The 25,199-nt window shown below is 45.7% G+C and overlaps 1 long non-coding RNA gene across 1 annotated transcript in view; it reads left to right on the top strand.

Annotated features, from left to right (window-relative positions):
• Positions 1–13,954: 13,954 nt before the first annotated feature.
• The window catches only part of LOC138566501 (uncharacterized), an 82,413-nt gene continuing 71,168 nt past the window's right edge, over positions 13,955–25,199 (top strand). The window contains exon 1 of the long non-coding RNA XR_011301944.1: positions 13,955–14,017. This is a non-coding gene — a long non-coding RNA (uncharacterized lncRNA). The remainder of the gene's footprint in view (positions 14,018–25,199) is intronic.

Genomic DNA, 25,199 nt, shown 5'->3' with positions numbered 1-25,199 from the left:
TAGGAACTGGGGAGGACTCTCTCTCTAGCTACTTAGGGGGGACCTCGCTAGCCTGCCCACTGTTTAGTTACAGCTGTTGGCTGTATGGTTATACTGTTATATACGGTTCACTGGCATGAAGGGCATTGGGATACCATGGTCAGGGAAGTGCAGTGGAGAAATATTTGCCAATGGTGGAAATATTCCCAACACAATGTTGGGGGAGGGAAACAGGCAAGCTTCTTTCACCCCAGAGCTGCCTACAGGGTCCACATACACACAAACATAGGCACACTGCGACTAGATGGGGAAGCCGCAATGAAATGTATGTCCTTGAATGTGAACAGGCTGGGAGATGAGGTTAAAAGAGGAGCCATGCTGTAGTTTCTGAGGCACCACAGACCAGATGTCATGATGCTCCAAGAAACACATCCAGAGAGCAATAATTGTCAATTTTTGTGAAGAGGTGTCTACTCTAGGGTGTTCCATGCTGCATTTACTAGGGGCTCTAGGGGAGTGGCAATTATGATTAAAAAGACCATCCCATGGACATGGAATGTCTCAAAATTGACACAAAGGGACTATATATATGTGTGTTCTAGCTACAGTGGGTCAGGACCTGCTCACTTTGATCAATGTCTATACCTACCCCCTGGCCAAGGATGGGGTGATGGGAGAGGTGATGGGTTTGATTCTTGGGTCAGAGTGGAATATGGTCCTTATAGGTGGTGACTTCAATGATAAAATGAAAATGTGGTGGGATGGGCTGACCACTTCTGCATCCAGGGGTGGACAATCCACAAAGTAACACGAATGGGCTGGCAGGCTGGTGGACTGGCCCTAGTAGATGTTTGGAGGAAGCGGTAGCCAAACACAGATGGCTTTTAATTTCACTCAGGGACCCATGTCTCCATCTCATGCATTTATTATTATTTTACCACCAGGGAACATGCCCACAGGGTAAGAGTGTGGAATACCCCCGAGGGGGCTTTCTGACCACTTGCATTTATTGATGGAGTGGGGTTGGGTAGGAACAAGTGACAAGGGATCTGGCGTTTGAACACGTAACACTTGTTGTCACAAGGCATGGGGGCATGCTGGTAGAGGCCACTGATAACTTGTTTGGAGAAAATAAGTGCTCGTTTGACAGCCAGTGATGTTGTGGGAAGCCTACAAGACAGTTATTGGGGATGTGGTGATGACGGAGATCAACAAAACTGAGGGGGAAAGATGTAAAGAGGTAAGAAGGGCAGAGACCAGGATTATGGAGTTGGAGGGAAGGTGTAAAGAAGACAACACGGAAAGGAGGCAGAGGGAACTGAGGATTGCTCAGGACAGGTTGAGGGCAATTTCCCTTGAGGAAGCTAGACATTCAATCTGGCTGAGTAGAGGAAGTGTATATGAGCATGGGGAGGTTAAGGTCAAGGAGCAGCAAATAGCAGAGGTTTTCAGAGGGGGGCGTGGCCAGCGCTGATGGCGTAAAGACGTGACTGTGTGGAGCTCCCGTCTCGATCCTGGCCTAGATCCTTAATTCGATCTTTATTTTTGACTCGATCAGGAGCCAAACTCACACCCAGGAGGGGGAAGCGATTCCAACCCCGCTCGGCGCAGGAACGAGAAGAAACGGAACCGGCGTCCCCGAAAACGCAGCCTTTGAACTGGTGCCCCCGGGTGAAACAAGATGGCGGACGGCGCCGAGGCCTGACGGAGGGACGGACCGAGTCGGCGGGGAGACGATCCATCGGGCGCCGCCTCCCTTGTCCCTGTGCGTGGAGCGGAAGGACCCCAGTAAGGACACCAAACGTAAGATCGGCCACCCTTGGATCTCCCTCTGCTGGGGGCCCCCGAGCGCACGAGAGAACCCCCGCATTGCCCAGGGGAGCGAACGGAGCCACATCCGGGGCTCCGGGACCGCCGCGGAGGAGTCACAGAGTGCGAGCGGACCGCTGCCACTTCGAGGGAGACCCGTCGGTGATCTGCCGGCCGCGAGGACGGCGGAGCCCCGTGTGCCGGAGCGGCAGAGACGTAGGCGGACCCCTGTCATCACGGCGAACTACGCGGGGCCCTCCTCCCCCCCTGAATAGGTAACCGAGCGGCTGGGGAGAGAACAGTCCACGCACGGATGTGCCGGTAAGCCTGCAGACTCTAGCCCAGCGCTTGGGAGCCGGAACTCGCCTGTGCCCGGGGATAGCGGCCCGGTGTGACGGGGGATCGCAGAGCACTCCATTGCCCTGCTGGGGGAATATTCTGCGCTGGAGCACATAATTACCTACACCCCCTTGTGATCTCCGGCGCCACCATTGAATACCGCTGAACACCATTGAATAACGCCGACCTGTGTGGCTCACATTGTTTCACACTGCCTAGGGGCAATATAGGGGCTCATACCTGCCGTCATAACACCAGGAGGGACTAATGTCTACTTCACGCAACAAAAACAGGGGTGCAACAATTATGGACTCGTTCTCAGGGGCTAAACCCAAACAGCCCAGCCAATATGAGATCCCCACACAGACAGAACCCCCTGCAACTGCTGATGACCCCAGTAACGCCCAAGTGCTGCAGGCTATTGCTGCACTCCAAACATGTATGGAGACCAGGATAGATGAACTCAAGGTGGACATGCAGCTCATCCGTCAAGATGCCCGCAACCTAGCGGGAAGAATAAGCACGGTGGAAATAAACCTACAGGACACCACAGACACTGCCAAGGACTTAAAGCACAAAGTCATCACACTTGAGAAACAAGTGGCTTATCTCGAGGCGAGATCAGAGGAAGCAGAGGGAAGGGCCCGCCGCAATAACATCAGAGTCCTTGGCGTTCCGGAGGGGATGGAGGGCACTGACCCTACAGAATTTATTGAGTCCCTACTAGTGCAGGAAGTCGGAGCTGGCAAGCTCACACAGGGATTCTCCGTCGAGAGAGCCCACCGCGCCCTACAAAAGCGGCCCCCGCCGGGATCACACCCTCGCCCGATGATTGCCAAGATCTTAAACTTTCGCGACAGAGAGACGATCCTCAAATTCTCGAGGGACGGAGGTGAGATCAGACGCAATGGCTCCAAGATCGTTATCTATCCTGATTATACCCCGCAAGTGCAGCGAGCCAGGAACTCATTCATACCTGTCAAAGCCCAACTGCGGAAGCTTGATCTTAAATACATGCTCCTGTACCCCTCGCGCCTCAAGATACTATACAAAGGCAAAGCCGTCTACATGGAGACCCCGGCAGCAGCCACCATGTGGATGGAGCACAATAATTTGGCTGAGGGGGAAGATCACACCTTGACGCCCAATGGCTGAAACCAAATAGATCTTTTTGCTGTCACGATCGATTGGTTCTTTCAAGGATGGGAGCTCTACGAACCACCCACAGGCATTGTCACAACCCACCCCACCCCAAGCATGGCTGGCCCAAGGCCAACACCACAACCGCACCACATGACCCGGATAGGCCGATGGGTAGCGGAAGCCCCCGAGCGTTGTCCTCCCAGAACAGCTGCTGGGGGCAACACACAGTTAACTCTTTTGTTCAATCCACCTGTTCGAGTGGAAGTTAAATTTGTTCATAAGTCTCCGATTAACACATCAACGCAACAATCAAGGTCAGCAGGAAGATTACAATGCGCATTGTTGACGACAGACCCAGGGGGCAACTGCTCAGCACATGAGGCTGGCCCGAAGAGGGTTGAGACTGCCATGGGTTCAGCGCTCTGGCTCCTCTGCTACCATCATGTCCACATGCCTTAAAATTGCCACCTGGAACGTGAGGGGCTTGGGTACCTACTTACGCCGTAACAGAATAAAATCCTATCTACACAGAAAAAGGATAGGGCTGGCCCTATTACAAGAAACCCACTTAACCAAAGAATCCACTGCGGCACTCAAATCATACTGGGGTGGACAGGGGTTCGGGTCCTCATACTCCAAATTCGCCAGAGGGGTGTTCACCTGGATTAGCCCTCACATCCCCTTCCAGCTTACAAAAGCTGAACTGGACCCTGAAGGAAGGTACGTTATACTCTGGGGCCACATCGAACAGAGATATGTATTGTCAATTCATACCTCCCCAACAACAACATCCCCGCGCACCTCGCTATGTTATACACAAAGATTGCGCTTTACAGAGATGCATTCCTTATCTGGGGAGGCGACTTTAATTGCGTTAGCGACCCTGTGCTTGACAGGTCGGCTCCTCCCTTGGGGGGCCCGTCGACTGCTACCACTGCTATGAATGTCATGCTAAACCGTCTAGACCTGGTAGACATCTGGCGGGAGCAACACCCCGGGGATCGAGGCTATTCCTTCTACTCCTCGCCACATAACCTTCACACCAGAATCGACTATCTCTTTACCGGTAGAGAAAGCTTTCCCCAGATCGACTCGTCCAATTATTTGGGTCGCACCATCTCCGATCACTCTCCCCTGGTAATTGAATGGAATATCACCGGACCCAGACCTCCTATACCTACATGGAGGATGCCCACCGAGGCACTTAAAGATTCAGAGTTCAGGGAAAACCTCAGAGAATCCCTAGAGAACTATATTTGTGAGAATAAAGACAGTGTTGACCACCTAAGCATGGTCTGGGATGCTCTCAAAGTGGTTGTAAGGGGAGAGGTCATAGCAAAGGCTGGAGGTATGAGGAAACGCCTAAGAACCGAACTTGAATTACTAGAAACTGAAATAGAACAGCTAGAATCCAACACCCTGGACCCCCAACCACAGGAAGACAGGCTTGCCAACTCTAGGGCGGCCTGCAAGGAAGCTTGGGACAGACTGGCCAAATTTGATTACATCACCAGAACCAATAAAGCACACGCCCACGCCGATAAACCTGGTAGGCTACTCGCCTGGCTCTGTAGGAAAGAACACCCTAAATACTCGACCACAGCCTTAAGAGATGCGGATGGCACGCTACAACGGACCCAACATGGAATTAATGACACTTTCGGGCAGTTCTACGCCCGACTATACTCCCACAATGATAGAGTGCCCCCTGAGGAAATTTCTAACACCTTGGACGAAATAGGCCTGCCCCTACTCCCACTGCCACACAAGGAGGCCCTGGATGCTGATATCAGCATAGATGACATAAAAGATGCTATCAAGTCTCTGGCCACTTGCAAGGCTCCGGGCAGTGACGGGCTACCCGCCGAATTTTACAAAACCTACGAGCCAGAATTGTCCCCGCTGCTGCACGAGGTGTACCTAGAAGCCTATGAGTCGGGCATCCTGCCTGGGAGTATGCGCAAGACTTTGGTGGTTCCGCTCCTTAAGCCTGGTAAACCTGCAGATGACTGTGACTCCTATCGCCCTCTTGCTATGCTCAATTATGATGTTAAAATCCTCACAACCATTCTGGCTAAGCGGCTGTCCAAGGTGATTGGAGAGGTGGTGCACCCCGACCAGAGTGGCTTTGTGCCGGGTCGCAACACCACTGCCAATCTACGTAGGCTGCAACATGTATTGTCACATCCCACTCACGCAGGGAAATCCTACGCTTTGCTTTCTTTGGACGCCATTAAAGCGTTCGATTCAATTTTTTGGGAATGGCTGATTGCGGTGCTTCGGGAGTTTGGCTTTGGAGAACGATTCATTAGATGGATCACAGTCCTCTACACCAAACCGCGAGCACGAGTAAAATCCGGCCGGCTCATCTCCACGGCATGGGATATACAAAGGGGCACAAGGCAGGGCTGCCCGCTCTCCCCCATGCTATATATACTTGGGCTCGAACCCATTGCCATTTTCTTCAGGAAACAATTCTTCGATGCTGGCATAAGGCTTGACGGGGTGGACCATATAATTTCCCTGTATGCGGATGATGTCCTCCTTTATGTGAGGGACCCGCAGCTGAATGTCCCAACCATGTTGGAGGTCCTCGGCAACTTTGCCAAGGTATCAGGCATACACTTTAGCAAACATAAGTCCTGTCTGTTTCCGTTGGGCGCCCTCCGGAATACACATGTTGATGACCTCCCCTCGCTGGGTATAGGTTGGTGCCCCACCACGTTCCGCTATCTGGGCATCAATATCTATCACACGCCTGAACTCATGCACGTCAATAACACGGCAGCGGCGCTGCCTCCCTTGCGCAAGTCGATTGGGTTTTGGGCTCGCCTCCCCCTATCCATGATGGGCAGGGCTTCCATCATTAAGATGATTGTTCTCCCCAGATTTCTCTATGGTTTCCAAAATATTTTTTATTACATTAGGACTCCCTTCTTCCGTCTTTTGGGGAAGATACTTAAAGACTTCTTGTGGGGAACTAGTAGGCACAAATTTGCATTATCCACGCTGACCCTCCCTTACGAGCAAGGAGGCATTCGGCTCCCTGATCTGGAACGGTACTACCTGGCTGCCCAACTAAGCTTTGCGGCTAAATGGCTAGCCGATGACGATACCTCCGAAACATTGCTTTTACAGCGCCCGATTGCTCCAATCCGGTTAAACGAACTCATTTGGGCCCCTCAACGTCTTGCGGATGGGATTCCTTTCTTAGCTACCCTGGGTCGTCAGGTATGGCAAAGGGTTAAAATTCTTCTTCACCTGAAACATAGATACAACCCGGACATACCGCTCCTTGCCGACCTATGTCAGAACTCTGTAGACCTTGCCTCCATTAGATACTGGGAAAGGCTGGGAGTGTACACTTGGGGGGACCTATACAATGAGGGCTCCTTCCGGGATTTCCCCTCCTTGCAATCTGACGATGGCGTTCCGGCTGGCCAATTCCTTTGGTACTTAAAGATCCGTAAATTGGCTCGGACTAAATGGGACACGTGGCCGGAGGAGCCTGAAACTGACCCCTTCATAACACACCTATATAGTTTGGGGGATGGATGGAGGCCTGTGTCCCGTATATACAGTCACCTAATCGACAGGCCCAATCCCCGCAGTCGGGATCTCAAACCCAAATGGGAGAGAGACCTGGGACATGAACTGACTGAAGCTGAATGGGGTAGAGCACTAGCGTTCCCTAATGTGGTATCTAGAAATTCCAGATTCAAATTGATTCAGCTCAATATGTTATACCGCTCGTACCTGACACCACTTAGAATAGCCAAAATATATGAGCTACCCCAACATAACTGCCCTTGGTGTGGCAGGGATGAAGCAAATCTTCTACACATGTTCTGGGGATGCGTCCAGGTCCGGCGACTCTGGGCGAGAGTGGAACTCCTCTGTAGCGAGGCAGGCATGACCATATATGAATGGACCCCGAAAGAGTGCCTTCTTGGAACGTATCCCAGACTGGCCAAGTTCAAACACTCAGTCAAGCTCATGGACCTGGTATGCATTCTGGTCAAAAGGACCATCGCTATGGCTTGGAAGCGACCTGGAGGCCCACGATACCAGGTATGGCGCAACGAACTGGAGCACTGGATAGGGGCAGAAACCTCTGCTTGGGAGGACGGTGTTACCACATCCCCCGAAGACACGAGATTGGCACTTGCTGCCTGGAAGACTCTCACCTGGGCCTTACTTAACCCCTCCAATGACGATAAACCCCCTTGAGCAACTCGCCCCTGTTGATACACGCTATCTGTCACTGAATACTTGCGCAGCACCTAATCTAAACTTACTTGCTGCCTGACCCCCCCACGTTGCTTACATTATTGACCATATGGAGACTTGTTAAAGTTGTTTTTGTTTTGTTGTTTCTGTTTAATCGTTAATTTCTAAATGGCCTATTTTGATTATTTCTGACTATTACCAATGTGATTGCTTGATACTATGATGCAACTGTTTATCATATAAATCCCAATAAAGAAATTTGAAAATAAAATAGCAGAGGTTTTCATAGCCTTCTACAAAAAGATTTAAACCAGGGAGCCAAGAAGAGGGGGAACTGGGATGGCTTCCTATCAGGAGTCCCTCCTGCTAAGGAAGCTGTCGGGGCCCACAGGGAAACCTTAGAGGCATATTTTACGTTGTCAGAAATTGAGCATAGCATGCAGCAGCTACAAACAGGCAAAACCCTGAGTTCCAACGGTCTTCTTCCTAAACTGTGGAAATTGTTGGGAGAAAAGCAGAGCAGTCAACTGCTGGCCTTGTTTCAAAGAGGTAGAGAAGATGGGAGAATTCCCCCAGATCTTAGGGAAAGTGTCATTACTTTGATCCTCAAAAAGAGGAAAGACAATGAGCTGTGTGAGTCCTACGGGCCAATCTCTCTCCCTAATGGCGAGGTCAGCATCTTGGCAAAGGCACTGGCCAGTTGATTGCTAGCAGTCCTTCCCCGCTTGATTGACAGCGACCAGAAACAATTTTCAGCAGCGTAGTGGCTACCTAATGACCACAATTCAATATTATCCTTTGATTCATAGACTTCAACTTGATTAGCTGGAGCTATTTATGGGCATTCCTGAAGAAGCTGAGCTTTGGCCCATGATTTATCAGCTGGGTAAAACTACTCTATGTGTCTCCAACAGCCAGGGTAAGGGTTAACGGGTGTCTTTCAGTTCCCTTCTCATAACAGTGGGAAACGAGGCAAGGATGTCTCCTCTCTCTATTTTTTTACACTTTTGATTTAAATGTCGACTGAAGTGGTGAGAGCCAACCGGCTTCTCACGTTCTTTGAATGGCAAAGTGGTCATACAGACAAGAATTCATTGTTTTTGACAACGTTCTTCTTCATGTGAGCAATCCAGAGGTATTGGTACCAAGGGCAGTGGGATTGATGTATAGGTTTGGGACCTATCATGGCCTCAAGGTCAGCTAATAAAGTCAGTGTACTTTGAACTTACCGGGGGAAACAGAGGTCATGTGCCATGGGCTGGGTTGGTAGAGAGCCATTTAAATACTTGGGCATCATGATTACTAGGTCATGTGAGAAGTTGTTTCGCTTTAAGTGGGATCCGGTACTAAGTAGCTTTCTCAGGGATATAGCAAGGTGGGCCAACCTCCCAATGTTGTTACCGGGCAAGGTAGCACTCTCTAAAATGGTAGCATTTCCCAAATTCTTTTTCCAAGCAAGCCACCACCTTTGTGATCCCGGGTGAGGAAGTTGATAAGCTAGAGAGAGGGTTGAGTGAAATGCTCTGGGGTTCTGCCATCCCCAGGATTGCACTAGGAACTTTAATGAACTTGGTCTGGGAGGTAGCACTGAATCTTCCAAACTTGCAGAAATATTTTTGGGCTGTCCAGTTAGTGGCGGCAAATGACCAGTTCTTCATAAAAGAGAGTGACCAGGCTATTAGTCGTGAGACCCAGAGGATGTGAGTGCTAACCCCCAGCCAAATCCTTTATGGGAAGACGTGCTTCTTCGTAGAGGTGGGTGACCAGGCTATTTCCTTTGAGACACACAGGATGTGACCGGTAACTCCCAGCCAAATCCTTTATGTGAAGACAGGCACGATCGAATTCCCACAAACAGGGAAGTTAGTATTTACAGTATTGGACACCTTGATGGGCAAGTGGAAAGATAGGATAAGTTGGCAAAGGACAAACCCCTATGGAGAAATACATTGATCCCCGAACGTAGGGCTGTGCAGGGCTGACAGAGTTAGTTTAAAAGGGGAATACAAAAGGTGGGCAATGTGGTTAAAGCAGAAGGCATAGCATCCTTCTAGGACCTCTGGAACACCTTTGGGGTCGGCACAACTCTGTTTTACCACTATTTACAGCTGTGATGCAGGCTCAGGGCAAGGCTGAGGCTAGACCTGGATAGTCCCCTGGAATCTCCTTTGCTCAGAATAATGGCGACTGAGAAAATTGAGGGCAAACAAATCCCAAGGGCATAGAGGTGGACAGCTAGCTATACAGCAAAATAATTGACTGGACTAAGGCAATAGTGGGAAATGGACTTGGGTCTTTGGAGGACGGGAATTGGGAATGTGCCCTGTGGGCTGCCAGAGATGCATGGCTTAGGATGATCCAATATAAGGTACTGCATAGGGTATATTACACCCCACACAGGCTTATCAGGATGGGGAGAAGAGAAAGTAATGTCTGCCCCAAATTTTAGAGCAAGGTGGGTACATAGTACCAAATGGTCTGGTACTGGACACGATACGGGCCTACTGGAAGGCAGTGTAAGTGGTGTTAAACACCTTGGTGGAGGAGGAACTAGATATAGATCCTGTAATGTGATGGTTGGGGAGTCTCGGGCTATGCATCTCTTAGAGTAGCAGAAAAGACCCTGGCAGGTTTGGCCCTATCTCTAGAAAAAAGAGTTATTGCAATGTAAGAAGGAACGGGGATGCTCCAGTGCTAAATGTGTAGGAAGGACGAGATGAACAGGTGTATCAATCTAGATAAATTTATATACAAGAATAGGGGGTGCCCCAGTAAGCATGAGAGGATATGTGGGAAAGGGATTGACCGGAATATAATAGTTCTTGACCCAGAGTGGGGAAGGGATGGAGCAGGAATGGTAGGCTGGAGACAGGTATGGGTTAGATGCCAGAAGTCTTGGGTAGGCGTGTCGGGGGGAGGACAAAAGAGGAATTGTTGTTGAGTGTAGGAACTTTTTTTACGGTTTAACATGATGTAATTTACCCTGCCATAATGTGATGCTAGCTGACAAAAAGCTGTGTTTTGCAAAGAAAACTACAATAAAGTTTTTATGTAAAAAAAAAGATATACTTGAAGAGAATAGTCTCATAGTCCTCAAAGTTGTGTATGATTTCTGCAGAAACATTAATTCCAAGACATTCTATTTTATGGACATCCAGTATATTTGGAGGGCGTGGCTCTGCAGACGCAGTACTTTTAAACCACCATTGCTTGATTATCCATGAATTGGCCACATTTTGTCTAATAAGTTTAATTGTATACCTTTCTGGAAGTCATTGTACTTATTTATATTTATAAAAGTCAAAATTTGTTTGTGGGTTTGTGTTTTGGCGAAGCGTTGTTCCTTATACAATTCCACACCGTTTCATCAATCTTTCAGAAAAAATATCTGTAGGAGGATTCGGAAAGGGGGTGGAAAAATTGGCACCTCAGATGCCCACTTCTCACTCCTCTGACAATGAAATGCAGAGAGGTTTAAACAGTGACACTTCTCTATTATTTTACATCGTACAGTAGCAATATATCGCACTAAAGTACACAATACATTTCTATCCTTAAAAGAGGGATGGGAACGGAGTTGTAAAATGTATAACATAATGCATAATTTAGAAGATCTGCATCTGTTTTGTTATAATAGGGCGGGGTTCCCTTGTTATCGGATGTGGTAATCAAGCAAATGTGTTGCTGATCCCACAATGTGGGCCTGCCTGTTTATTTCAAAAGCCTTAGTATCGGCTTCATTATCTTCCCCTGGCGTTAAAAGGCTTATTTAAGGAGCATGATGAGTCACTGCACTGCTCTACAGATTACCAACCAACATTGTTCCTTTTAGGTCTCTGCTGCACAGCAGAAAGTTTATGGGCATTATCCGGGCCCCCCATCTGGCTTTTGCCATGCCTCAAGGAATTACCAGAACAGAGACATTATTCTTCCCTGGACAAACAAATCTCCAAATCTCCTCATCAGGGTCGGAAAATGGCTTGGCACTACCTGGAATGTACACCGTGGATTTGAGTCTGGTTATTAGGCGGGAGGAAGGTTAACTATTCCATTAAAATTCCATTAAGGATCTCGCATGTCAGCTACCCATAATTCGCATTGAGGGCGAAGCATCCAATATGGCTTCCTCTGATACAACTGCGGTTTTACATTCCAACATGTAGAATTTAGCCTACACCGAGCCCCCCTCCAGGGTGCTCTTACTAGGTCAGTGGTGCACCAGCTGGTATTTTACTCTCCCAGACCCATTCAATAACTTTTATCCAACCCTCCATTAGCCCACCCTCCCACCCAGCGTAGTGCTAGGTTTCTCCACACTAAATACTTCTGTGATCTCTTTCTTTTAGAGAGACAAATCCCATCCCAGAAGAAGGCAGTCTTTGATGCAGCCGAAACTGCTATGGACCAATCAACTACTGCTCCAATAGTCCATAATACACTGAGGGAACAACAGCCTGACATTGAGCCAGGATTGGTCACTACCTAATCAGCAGCATGACCCTGGATTGGTCACTATTGAGTCTGCAGCATGACCGTAGTTAGGTCAAACGTACAATGCATACACTAATTCAGTTTCAGCTATGCTTGTATCATGTACATGCTATGAGAATTGTTTTGCAGCCAAATGTCTATTTACAAAACAGATGCATGTGTGGTCTATATTTATATTATAACATATATATATATATATGTTTTGTTACCACATCACAAACTTTGTTGTTATGTTTTAAATGCACAATTGTGAAAAATAAATGCTAAAAAATGCTATGTAAAAATAATCGGCGGTATATGAAAAAAACGTCTGTGATAAATGCAAGAAAGCAACCTACTAATGCACAAGCACAAGGTAACATCAATACTAGTGACATTTTTGCATAGACCCTACATGTGGATCTTTGAAGGGTTGCTCCAGGGCTGACCTATCCCAGCCAAATTTCACAAAAATTGGTACATACAAGATTAGAAGTATGTTAAGTTGATAAGTGGAAAGACTGGGTCTCATTATAAGTTTACCGGTCCGGAAACAACGGTACCGGTAAGCTTGCCCGTACCGTTGTATCCGGACCGGCAAACTACGAGTTCTGCGAGTGAGTGCCTTTCAGCTCGCCAGGTCTGACCTGGTGGGCGGAATGGCACCTGCGCGCAGAACTCGACGGATGGACCGGCTGCATTCATTAATGGCGCCGGTGCATCCGGCCTCCTCATTCCCATTGAGTCCAATGGGACTCAATGGGAATGGGGAGTAATATTTTCCGGCGCCCGGGAATGGGCAATTACCGGGTCTGCCGGTAATTGCCCATTCCCAGGTGTCGGAAAATTCATGACTATTTACCGGCACGGCTACCGCCAGGGTCATAATGACCCCCACTGTCTTTGCTTCATAACAATTAATAACCAGGCTTAGCATGGTTAGTTTAGACAGAAAAATGTATTAATGTGTGCCCCGACCTTCACCGCGAGGATGAGCCCAGCTGACCCGCGTGGATCCAGACGACGGGAAAGAACTAACCAATAAATGCCTAGCATCCCCTAAGGAGCAGGCTCATGTGTATGATACCTCCAATCAGTGGCAACCAATTGTATTGTATATCATGACATGTGTGGGGTTCTTAAGCCCCTGTTCATAACTGTAAGAGTTAGAGCGTTCTCGAGCAGCAGAGTCCTTTGCTGATATTTGTATTCTGTACAATTAAAACTTGTTATCCTTGCAACGCTATCTCCTGGCTTATTTCCCTAGTGGGTTGTCTTTATCCTGGTTTGTGTGTAAAAAGGGACTTGCCTTCACTAGTCAAGGCTAAACAGGATGTTATGTTCCGGAAGTTCATTGCAGGCGCAGCATTGTCACCAAACCACTTTCAAAGTGCTTTTTAAACTTCAATGGGGCTTAAAATAGTCAGTACCTATTCTGAAATGACTAGGGTGGGGACTTTCGAAAATAAAAACATATATTCTGGTTTTCCGTTTGTAAACAGTCCTGCATACACACTTTTACATATATGCATGCATATAGGTTTCTTGTACAGCGCTTACCGCCACTTTCAGGCGGCAGAGGGGAAGAGCGAAATCGGAGAGTGAGAATGAGAAGTAAGAAGGGATATGTTTTGAAGATGAATCATCAGTGGAAGGACAGTGAAAATAAATGATCTGACAGGGATATGAGTTTGCGGGAAGAGTGGGAGAAGAAATAGGACAGAGGGGTCCTTGCAGTTCTTTATCTTTTCCCTTGTGAAGGCAGACGTATTACTTTATTTGATTTCTTTATTAGCAATCAATTGACCTCATCTATGTCATTGTGTATTTATTTTTAGACTAGGCTCTACAGCGTTCTTTTTCCCTGCAGTTAATATGGGTGGACTTTACTAAAATAGTTGATTATCGTTAGTGCATTATGTGTTTCCTTCTTTTAATTCCTTCTTGGGACCAACAGCATCCTTTAACAGAAACATGAGAGCTACTGAGCCAGCGGTTCTGTGCGAGGCACCAGAGATTTCTCAAGGTACAGACGATACAGAAGCAGGTAGGGATGGACAGTTCCAGCCACGTGTGTAATGGAAAATGGTGATTCTGTTCTTCTTTCAGAAGAGAGCTTTCTAGAAGGATCCAAGTAACGTGACAGTGAAGTGGAGATATCTGCATAGACAACGGACTAGTGGGCATATCCATCATGACATGGGTTCCTCTTCATGACTGGGCAGTACATTCTGATTCTCGAAGGATCTGTGTGTTAGGTTTGACCATGGGGTCCTGACCTATAAAGCTGGAGATCTGGTGGGTGGGGCAGGTTGTTATGGATTGTTCTGGAAGAGTGAACATGTAGCTCTGTTTATGATCTATACTTTTACCAGGGAGACCACTACATTAACGAATGAAAGAGTAGAAGAGTTTGAGGCACTAGCAAGATCACTTCTCCTAATTTCCTTAGGCAGATGGGGTTTCTTGGAAAGCAATGATATCAGGGATTGAGGGATGCTACTCTACCTGGTGTGGTAAGGGGCATACTATGGGGAGTCCTAGCCATGGGTGCAGCAGTGTAGGCTCCACATTTCGAGGTTTGACCCTGGGCTAATTGGCTGATTGCACCGTAAACCTTCCATTAGATAGAAGACTCTGCCTGAGGACTGTAGTCGAGTATTGGGAGCATCAGGGGCACTTGGAGAATGCATAGTGCTGCGCTCTGCTCAATTTGCTCCAGTATAGAGCCTTAAGGCACAAGCACAGAGGGCAGCAAAGGGAAGGAGTTATTGAGCATGGCTCTTGTTAACTGGAGAGGACAATAACAACACCACATGGAGTTTGGTGCCTGTCCTTACCGACATCCAAGCAGCCTAAATTCATACATACACATAGCTCATGATATCCCCCTCTTGTGGAGTCGACTACATTTGAAACTTATTTTCTATCGGAAAAAAGAAATGTTTCCATCTTGTTAACCTATTACAGCCCAATGCCTTTCAATAGATATTTAAAGATGGGCCAGCATAATGTCAGAGAACCCTTATGACAATTTTGAAATGTTGAGACTGATGCATAATTCACTTAAACGCATTACAACTATCATCCTACATTGTCCTGAACTTCATGCCTATTCAACCTGGCTACAGCCTTATTCCTGCCCCTACATTCACACAGGGCCCACACTCCCAAAATGCCAAGTATCTCATCGTAGTAAGCTCTGACCCTCATTACAGAAGGCTTCTAAACAGATCCATGAAACTGTGAAACAGATAGCTACCCACACTTATCCATCCAGGATGAGAGTGAAGCGGAACAGAGGACTTATTTTAGACACCATGGAGATTTACAGGTCTGTTGCAGGAGTAGAGGATCATAGTAGACTATTATACCTTGCTACTTTGAAAGACTTAAAACCAAGAATGAAAAAAATAACTGCACCTATCTGAGAGAAAGCAATCTGCTCAACTACTTTAACTAGTGAGACATGCATGCAACATCAGCCAATGTCCACAGACGTGTTAGGCCAACTGAAAACTATCACGTTTTAGGTAGAGTTTAGTTGAAGGAATACTGCATTGACCCTTTCAGTGCCTATATTTCGACACCATGGATATCCCAGATAGTGCCTGCTCACTCTATACCAGAAATCAGATAGCGGAAACATGCTGATAAAAGTGGAGAGGCAATTAGAGTTACCTTTAGATGGTGGAAAAGAAGGAATTGTATTTGTAGGCAACAAAGATGTTGACATGATTTTGAAAAGTCAGACATCATGCAGGATCCACAGCAATATTGGGAGCTGGGGCATCAGACAAGATACAACAGAAGATACAGGTCTAAATGTAACTGATACACTAATGATGCTTGGCCCTCTTTACAGAGACTTATCTTCATGGTTCTTTAAGGCCATAATACGGCTGCAGTTCCCACCATTTCTGGCCACAATGTGCCCATTTGTATTTCTCACCAAAATCACTACAGTGAAAATGGGATACAGGACATAATTATCACTAGTGAGCAACAGGATCCTAGGTACTTCATCTCACCTCATCATGCAAGAAGCCATGCCTGGCAAAGGGTGCGATAAACCAATGAGGATAGGAAGAACAGCCAGGTGTGCACAGGAAGGGACGATTGGAAGGAAGTGAACAAGAAACAACAGTTTAATGATATTAAGATCTCATTTAGATGAAATATATTTTTAATTCTGTGATGCAAATGTATATTTTTAACAAATGTTTATCATTTAAAAAATGTTGCCCCTTATGGTATAACATTATTATTAATGTAAATGCAACTGTGAATCAATGAAAACAAAGTTTTCGATGTGTAGCCTTGCCAATTTTCTTTAAACATTGCAGTACTTTAAAAGTGCTTTTTTGAATGAATTGGAAGATTGTCCTTTGAGAGTCCAGAGGCTTTTCACTTTCCAGGGCACAAGAGCATAAACTGCTTGACCAGTCCCCTCAGGTGGTGGACTTTAGCCGTGGTCGACAGTTTGAGATATAATTAAGTCTTGCCAGTGTATTGTTGAATGAAGATACCATAGCATAACAACAAGTGTCTAATGGATCTACGGGAGACCAGTCTACTTACTGAGGTACCTAGCAAAGAGCATGTGGAAGGAATTTGACCTGGAGGCCTACAATTTAGTGATCCGGGAGCTATCCATAACAAACAGTAAATATTCACTCAAGGATATAGCCCCCAGCACGCTTGCAAGAGGAAATAATTGTGAAGAGTGCCCTGTGCTGTATGCCAGTGAAAGATCAAAGAGCACAACCAGACAGGCGTTTCCCTACCATCATGTACGCACATTGGGTTGTCAACCACCTGAAAAGTAGCATTCTCTGTGTCACATATTAGGGGAAAACAGGATTGGTAGGGATTGAGCAAGTGAGGTGTAGTGAGGTGGTATTGAAGTAGTGTTGCTGTGTACTTTTCAGAGAACATGCCTGGAAAGATATCCCAGTGAGGGAGTAGGGTCTGATGTATGAGGAAAGATGGGTAGCATGTGCCAAATCCCTTATTATTTTCAAGTGGCTAATAGCTGAATTTTACAAGCCATATCACCAACACAGCTTGGCCAAGAAATATTTTATTATAAACTGCAATTGCTGCATTCATAGATAAACCTGAAGGTTGCGTTCCAGATCTTGACCCACGAGGAAACTGACAGAAGGGCACACAAAGGGAGAGCGAGACAATTGGAAGTTCAGAGCTTAACCCAAAATCCACTTTATCTATCCTTATCTTGGGAGGGTTAGATAGAATAAAATAAAGGTGCAAGAGAAGCATTGATATGCCTAGAGGTTGGTGTCCTAAGCTGGTGAAGGAGGTTGAAAGATAGGGAAAATATATATTGTTATAGGAGGGAAAGAAAGACAGAATGAACAGAAGAGAGTGCTGACATGGATGAGACTTTCAGGTTGGGGCAAGGACACTACAGAAGGCATTATCCCACAATTAAATGGACCCCTGTACTCTGACATGTTGTGCAGTCGCTCAGTCTCAGTCCCACAGTGGTAAATTACTGGGCCGGCAGCATTTCATTCCATGAGACATTACCAGTCACACTTTGGTGGGGCTTATTCACTCGACTCATTTGGGTGTCATCCTTGTAGGGTGGCAATTACAAACGTGCGACACTTAACCACCAGTCCTTTGTCAGGCTGCCTGGGTGAGGATCAGTGAAGGGGTGGGCGTATTACTTGAGTGGTGTTGCCCAATTATCATGATGGTTTAGTCTACACAGTTCACTGTGGTCTATTGACTTCAATTTCCAACATGCTGCATTTCATTAGACAACAATGTTGAGTTTGTGATAGGGCTTTAGACTGTGATTCCCAGCAGGTAGCATTTTATTAGGGCTTTAGACTCAACTTTCCAACATGCAGCATTTCATTAGACAACAGCTTTATCAATATGCCGTGGGACTTGTAATTCTGTTTCCCAGCATACAGTTTTTCACAAAACACTGTGAACATTAAACAAGGTTTCCACCATTTAATACTTCTTTGAACTACATTTTGCTCAGTTTGCTGCAGTACATTAGTCTGTGTTTCATTATATCCAGTGTTGCGTTCGTCAAGTTCTTAGATTCCTGTCGAATTTGACTCTTTAGACCCAGTGTCACTACATTTAACACTTTATTGAACAACATTTTGCTTAATTTGCTATGGCACTTTAGATTCAGTTTCCCAGTATGCAGCATTTTGTTAGTCAACAATTTACCCAGTTCACTATCAGATTTGTGACTCAGTTTCCTAACATGCAACGTTTCAGCAATACACCATCGTTCTCAGTTTCCTGTGGGTCTTTAGACTGTTTCACAACATGATGCCTTTCATTAGACCATGCCTTTCTCACTCCATTCTGGAAATGTTGACTCTGTTCCTAACATTCAGCTTTCAGCCTGTCACCTTCGGCCATGTTTGTTAGCGTTCCGCCTTTGGTTTTTGTGCCCCTTCTTTGACAAGTGGCACAGCTCACTCTTCGTTCCTCTGTTGCAGATACACGAGCTGTCCCACTGAGATTGCGTAGGTCGTTTGCTCTGCTTCCCTGGTCTATGGCTCTTTGGGGTGTGTTCCCTGTGGTGCTAACAGTGACATTCTCCTTACTGGAATCTCATGGCTCCACTTTTGCTGTCCCCATTCTGTATGTGAGGAGCTCTGACTTGATCTTCATGTGATGTTGGCGTTCACCTTCCTTCCTCACTAAGGTTGCTTTCAGTGGTGGGAATACCTGCATCTTTGGCTGGTGTCTTCCTAGTAACAGTTAATGGTGCTCTTCAAGGGCCATGTATCTTGTATAGATGGCTTGACAGGCAATTGAGCTAGACCGCTAGTTAAAGACATCTTCATTTCCTTTCCCTCTGTATTTCCCTCTGAGTTTTAACACCCCATCAGGCTGTAGTCTGTGTCATCTGATCACACGGACGAAAGAAAGACTCAGGTAGATGGTCTCTGTTGACCCGCTTTAAGTCAGATGCTGCTTCTGGAAGCAAAATTTGTGGTAAAAATATTAATATTCAAATAAACAACCCTATACAATGGTGTTACAATTACAATAGTAGTAAAGTCATTAATGAAGCTCACATTTTCACATGGCATCCGGGAGGAAGAAAGGATATGTTGAATGAACTTGGGACCTGGAAGCAGTATTCTTATAAATGTGGCTTTTAAACAGTATCGTAATTCACCAAATCCTGTCTGAAAAGTCCTATTTTCATGTGTGTGCTTTTTGTGTGAACGGTAGAGTGTTGTGTCTCTGAGACTAGGTTTAGTGTACGTGGAAGCAGTTCATAGTTGCTTAAGAACACAGTTATGAAGCAGAGGTTATCTATTGTTTTGGTAATATTGTTTTATTCCCATTGATATATTGTCGAAGTTCTTGCCACATGGATCAAAACATAGAGATGCTGCTGGAAGCCTCAATCCTTTGCCCTCTTTACTCCTGTGCTTCTTCGCTACTCTAAATAAAAATCGTGAGGTTCCTCCTTCTCCTTACCAGCCCCCTAGCAATGTAACTCCTTCCCATACACTATAAGAGCCACCCCGATATACTAATGAAATCAATAAAGCAATAAAATGTGACTTTTCCCCCACTTGGAAAAGACTTTACTGGCCCAGCATATTTGAATTTCATTAGCATTATCTCATCAAGCTTGCCCCTATTGTACCCCAGATTGTGAATACATTTCTATATTTTTCAGGGACATCAGCATAGTTGAAAGTATTTATTTTCCCCTTATAAGTTCTATGCTGTAATGCCCCACCAGTAATGAGTGGAACGGCACTCAAACCTTTGTCATTCCTCAACTGCTTTTCTCAATTGCTGCACATTCCACATTTCCTCTTCCATTCCACCTCTCCCTCTAAACCAAGAGACGTTAATATACTACACACCTCCCTCTCACCCAACAACAACATCCCTAAGATATTCAGGACACCTCACCACCCTTTGCATTCTCCAGACAGCAATGCCTTGCACTTTACCTCCTTCGCTGCCCCACACTGTCTGTCCACTCTAACAACCCTATTCTCATTCCACAGTCTTCCAGCCTCAGTATTCGATTGGTGAAACCCTCTCACAACTCGTCGTGGTTGTGACCATTTCATGGGCCCTTTTCTAAGTGGAGCAGGACGTCTCACCCACTCACCCACTCACTTTCCTTTATCTCCCTTCTCCTTCACAGCCTTCCTCTTATCATGTCTTTCCTTATTGCACACCTGCATTTCTCTGATGTGTGTTTTACTTCTGTCTACCTTTGCCCAGACCCATCTTGCTCGCTTCAACCAAGGTGGACACAGCTTACTGTTGGGTTTCCTTCCCCTGCTTAATTTGAAAGGAGATAGTTCTGTCGTAATGTGAGTTGCAAACCTATGCGCCACAATTCTCTCCATAACTACTTTTTTCTAATCTACTTTATGAGCCCACAACCAACCCAATACAATCCTTTAGCACTTTGTTAAACCTTTCCATTACCCCATTTGCTAGGGGCTAATATATTGATGTGAATTTCTGAGAAATGCCATTCACTACCAGGAAGCCACACATCTCTTTGGATCTAAACTGTACTCCATTATGGCTCAGTACTTCCTCAGGATATCCTTCCTATTTAAACACTTCCTCCATGATATTCATGATTTCTCTGTTAGTTAGGCTCCTGGTTATTTTCACTTCCACCCATCTAGACAGTGTGTCCGCTAGAACAATGCAATATTTCGACACCCCCCGACTTTGGATTGGACCAACTATATCCATGGTTACCTTTTCCCAGGACATGCGTGTAACGGGAACAAGTGTCATGGGAATTGCCCTTGACTTGAGACTCTTCACACTCAACTCACACAATATGCAATTTCTCATAACCCTCTCTATTTCCAAGTCAAAGACAGGCTACCAAAATCCGACACATATGCTCTGTTTAGCATTCATGACATCCTGAATACAGAGTATGAAGCAGACAGAAAGAAAGGACTTGGATGTTGCTTTGGGGAAGTCCCACAATGGCATAAAAAAATAGGAGTCTGACACATTGAGAGAGAGACCACGTGAGTTTCAAACCAGCTCATTAAGGTGCACTTCAGAAAACTTTGACACATGGCGTACGATGCTGGAGCGAAGCCCAAGTATAACTTCCGATGTGCAGCGTTGGAAAGGAGGAGGGATGCAAAGAACTGAGGTGAATGCAAGGTGTCCTGGCCCTGAAAGAAGAATAAGTGGTGGCATGACCGCAAACAAGCAACGGTGGACCTGTGGGTCCATAAACCGCGCTGACACGACTTCCAGTGAGGAATTGTGAAGCAGATCAATCGAAAGAGGAACAGAGAACCTGCCTGGGAAACCTTTGGAAACCCAAGAAGCAAATCTGACAAGTGAAAAGGAGAGGGTCCCAGCCTGCTACAAATCCCAGTGATGTTATGCCTGAATAATCCAGGTAAAGGGGAAAAACGGGAGACCCAGGAGGGGGACGGGAAATCGATACTGGGGTGCTCCAACTCATCCCAGTCAAGATAACGTAACAAGAGTATCTGAAATGAGTGAGAATCATTACTAGTACCCTCCTACTTGTCCCAGTCAAGATAAAGTAACAATAGCAAATGAAGAGAGTGAGAATCATTACTGGAATGCTCCTACTCGTCACAGTCAAGATAAAGTAATAAGAGTATATGAATCGAGTGAGAATCATTATTGGAGCGCTCATACTGGTCTGGTTCTGGGACGAGAGAGAGAGATCCAGTGAGTTTCATACCATCTCATTAAGGTGTGCCGCAGAAAACGTGGACACATGGCGTCCAATGCCAGAGCAAAGCCCAAGTATAACTTCAGATGCGCAGCATCGGAAAGGAGGAGAGATGCAGAGAACCAAGGTGAATGCAAGGTGTCCTGGCCCTGAAAGAAGAATAAGTGATGGCATGACTGCAAACAAGCAACAGTGGACTGGTGGGTCCATAAATGGCACTGACACCAATTCCAGTGAGGAATTGCAATGTGGATCAATCGAAACAGGACTAGAGAACCTGCAGGGGAAACCATTGAAAACCCAAGAAGCAAATCTGACAAGCGAAAAGGAGTGTCCCAGCCTGCTACAAATCCCAGTAATGTTATGCCTGAATAATCCAGAGAAAGCTGTAGACCCGGGAGGGGGACTGGAAATCATTACTGGAGCACTCCTACTCATCCCAGTCAAAATAAAGTAACACGAGTATCTGAAATGAGTGAGAATCATTACTGTTACTCTCCTAATCATCCTACTAAAGATAAAGTAACAAGAGCATATGAAATGAAGGAGAATCATTACTGGAACACTCATACTCATTCCAATCAATATAAAGTAACAAGAGCAAATGAAGAGGTTGAGAACCATTACTGGAATGCTCATACTCGTCCCAGCCAAGATAAAATACTAAGAGTATATGAAACGAGTGAGAATCATTACTCGAAGGCTCATACTCATCCCAGTCAAGATAAAGTAACAAGAGCAAATGGAGAGAATGAGAATCATTACAGGCACACTCATACTCACCCGAGTCAAGATAAAGTAATAAGAGCAAATGAAGAGAGTGACAAGCATTACTGGAATGCTCATACTCGTCCCAGTTAAGATAAAGTAACAAGAGTAAATGAAGAAAGCTAAATGCTCATACTTGTCCCCAGTCAAGATAAAGTATCAAAGGTAAATAAAGAGAGTGAGAGCCATTGCTGTAACCTTCATACTCATCCCAGTCAGGATATAATATTCAGAGTGAGAGAAGGTCAAGATAATCAATAGTGGAACACCCAAACTCATCCCAGTCAAGATAAAGAGTAGACATTGTAAAAGGGGAAAACCTTAAACTTGAATACAGATTTATTTCTAGATATGTCCTTTGAGAAGAAAAGGACAAACCTAAGTAGAATAAGACAAGAAAATGCAAGTAGAGAAGAAGGTTGAGCTCTGGAAAAATCCAGTATCATAACTTTGTAATTCAATCAAAGTAGTTAAGAAGAACTACTAAAGATTCTTTATTGAACTGAACTTGGTGAAGAACCAGCTCACAGGAGAAGGGAGCCATTCTCCTGTGCTTTTCTTTTTCTGATAGTGGTAGGGTTAGAATAGGTTAGTTTGGACAGTGGGCAGATCTTGATTTGGACTACTTACTGACGGCTGACAAGCACCTTACTTAGTTTTGTTAGCTATGGAATACCCTTAACATAGGGAAAGTTAGTTGTTTTCACTTTTGTTTTGATAAACATCAGTAGTGAGATGAAAGACCAGAACATGTGTTCTTCTTTTGATCCACAACACCTGTCTTGTATTTAGGAGCTCTTCTTGTGTTGTACTTCTCAGTTACTATTTTATAATATCCATTTTAACAGTCAGAAGGTGGTTTAACATTTAACAAGTTGCTTCCAACACCTCATTTCCACTTTCCCATTACTATTTTGCATTCAATAAGAAATGTTTCTCACTCACGTGATTAGTGCATGGGTGACGTAACATTTACATTATGGTTTCAGGCCCGTGCGTTAACCAAAGATCTAACAAAGATTCTCCATTTACTTAGTACTAAATATGCACCCTGGGAAGCTATATTCAGAATCAGGTGGCTGGATAAATGGGTGAGAATTCACTGTGTATCGCCCGCTTGTTTCCCGGGTGGCGCCATCTTGATAGTGGGGAGGCAACTGGGAGCCTCTCCATGCTGCCTTCCTGCGTCCTCACCTTCCACCCACCTCCACAGACATCCCAAACATTTTCCCCACCATCCTCTCTCCCTCCCTCCCGGCGTACCTGCTGGGCTGGAGCTTTGTGCTCTGGTCCCAGCGCTCCACCCACCCACATGTTTTTTGTTTTTTTACTGGAGATTGGGCTTGCGCAGTACACGCAGAGCCCATTTCCCGTTAAAGAAATTCAAGTATTTGCACCCTGGGCAATCCCTGGGGTGCAACTAGCTATCACAACCCCCTTGTCGGAGATCTGTAAATGTCTAGTAATGGTCCGCAAGCCTCGCCAAGACCCTCGCTTTGTTCAGGCCTGCCTAGGCTTAGGCTGGCGGGCCCTTACCTGCCATGAACGTGCCGCCGACGGAGGGGTGACTGCTATAATAATAGAGAATAATGATTCATTCTGGTGAATGCCCTTTACAGGTATAAAAGGACCAAGCAAATGTGGCCTTTTAAGGTTGCATTTCTCCCTTCTTCCTCTTGCTCTTCTTATCTTTTATGCTCCTCGCATCCACCTATGCATGACCAACACTTGGTGATGAATCTTCTGTTAGTGGGCTTGGTTCCCCAAGGCTATTCAACCAGTGAATGGGTGCGAGCCTCCATATTTCAAGAGAGTGCTTGAGCACTTCTAGAGTCCATCGCAAAATCATGCACCGACTATCTGCTGAATCTACCGTCACAGAAAAGGTTCAGCCTTTCAAGTGGATTTTAACACCTTGCTTCTAAACCACGCCCACGCTTTGTCTGACCCATCAACATTGATTTCCCACACATCCCTTCTACAACGATCATATCTTATTCCCTTAACCTCATTTTATATATTTCCATTTGTCTGTCCATTGTTAGCAATATCATCTCCTTCTTTTCTCTTACCTCTACTAATCCATTCAGCCATACACCATGGTCTTGTTCAGGGGGCACAACATGCCACGTTTCAGACAAGCATGACAACATTGCAGACCGAGATTCCAGGACCACATATATAGGTATATTGAGGCAATCCTTCTGGATCATAGAGGAGCCCTCTGTTTACCTACCCTAATCCCCTTAACCTTTAATTCACACAGATTTCTGCTGTTTCTTTCTGCAGATGTGTTCCACTATACGTGCATTGACTATTTCAGAAGTTAGTGAATGTGTCCTGTCTCTTTAAAAGAGACACCCTGAACCAGACCTGACTCCCCACATATCAGGTGCGTTCTCCATGACCTGTACTGTACAATTAATGGCAGACACTGCTTGTAGTGTGTTATGTCATTAAGTATTTATACTGTGGCCATCACAATCGTATACTTTTTTAAAGAGTTAATCCCAATAATCACTGCAGTTCTGTGAGGTTAGTTTGTGTGGATCACTCCAGGACTGCTTGCACCTTCTGATTTATTTTCACTGTGTTGGGTATAGAGGATAGACCAAGAATCTAACATCCTTCACTTGGGTGGAACTCCTCTTTTTCCAGCTTGGCATATAGATGGTGTTTCCCTGTGCATGGTTGAGATGGTCCTGTATTGCTGTATATTATAGCAGTA

Source organism: Ambystoma mexicanum, chromosome 2p (genome assembly GCF_040938575.1).
Source record: "Ambystoma mexicanum isolate Mex_15411 chromosome 2p, UKY_AmexF1_1, whole genome shotgun sequence".
Classification (NCBI taxonomy): domain Eukaryota; kingdom Metazoa; phylum Chordata; class Amphibia; order Caudata; family Ambystomatidae; genus Ambystoma; species Ambystoma mexicanum.
This window is presented reverse-complemented; position numbering and strand designations above follow the sequence as displayed.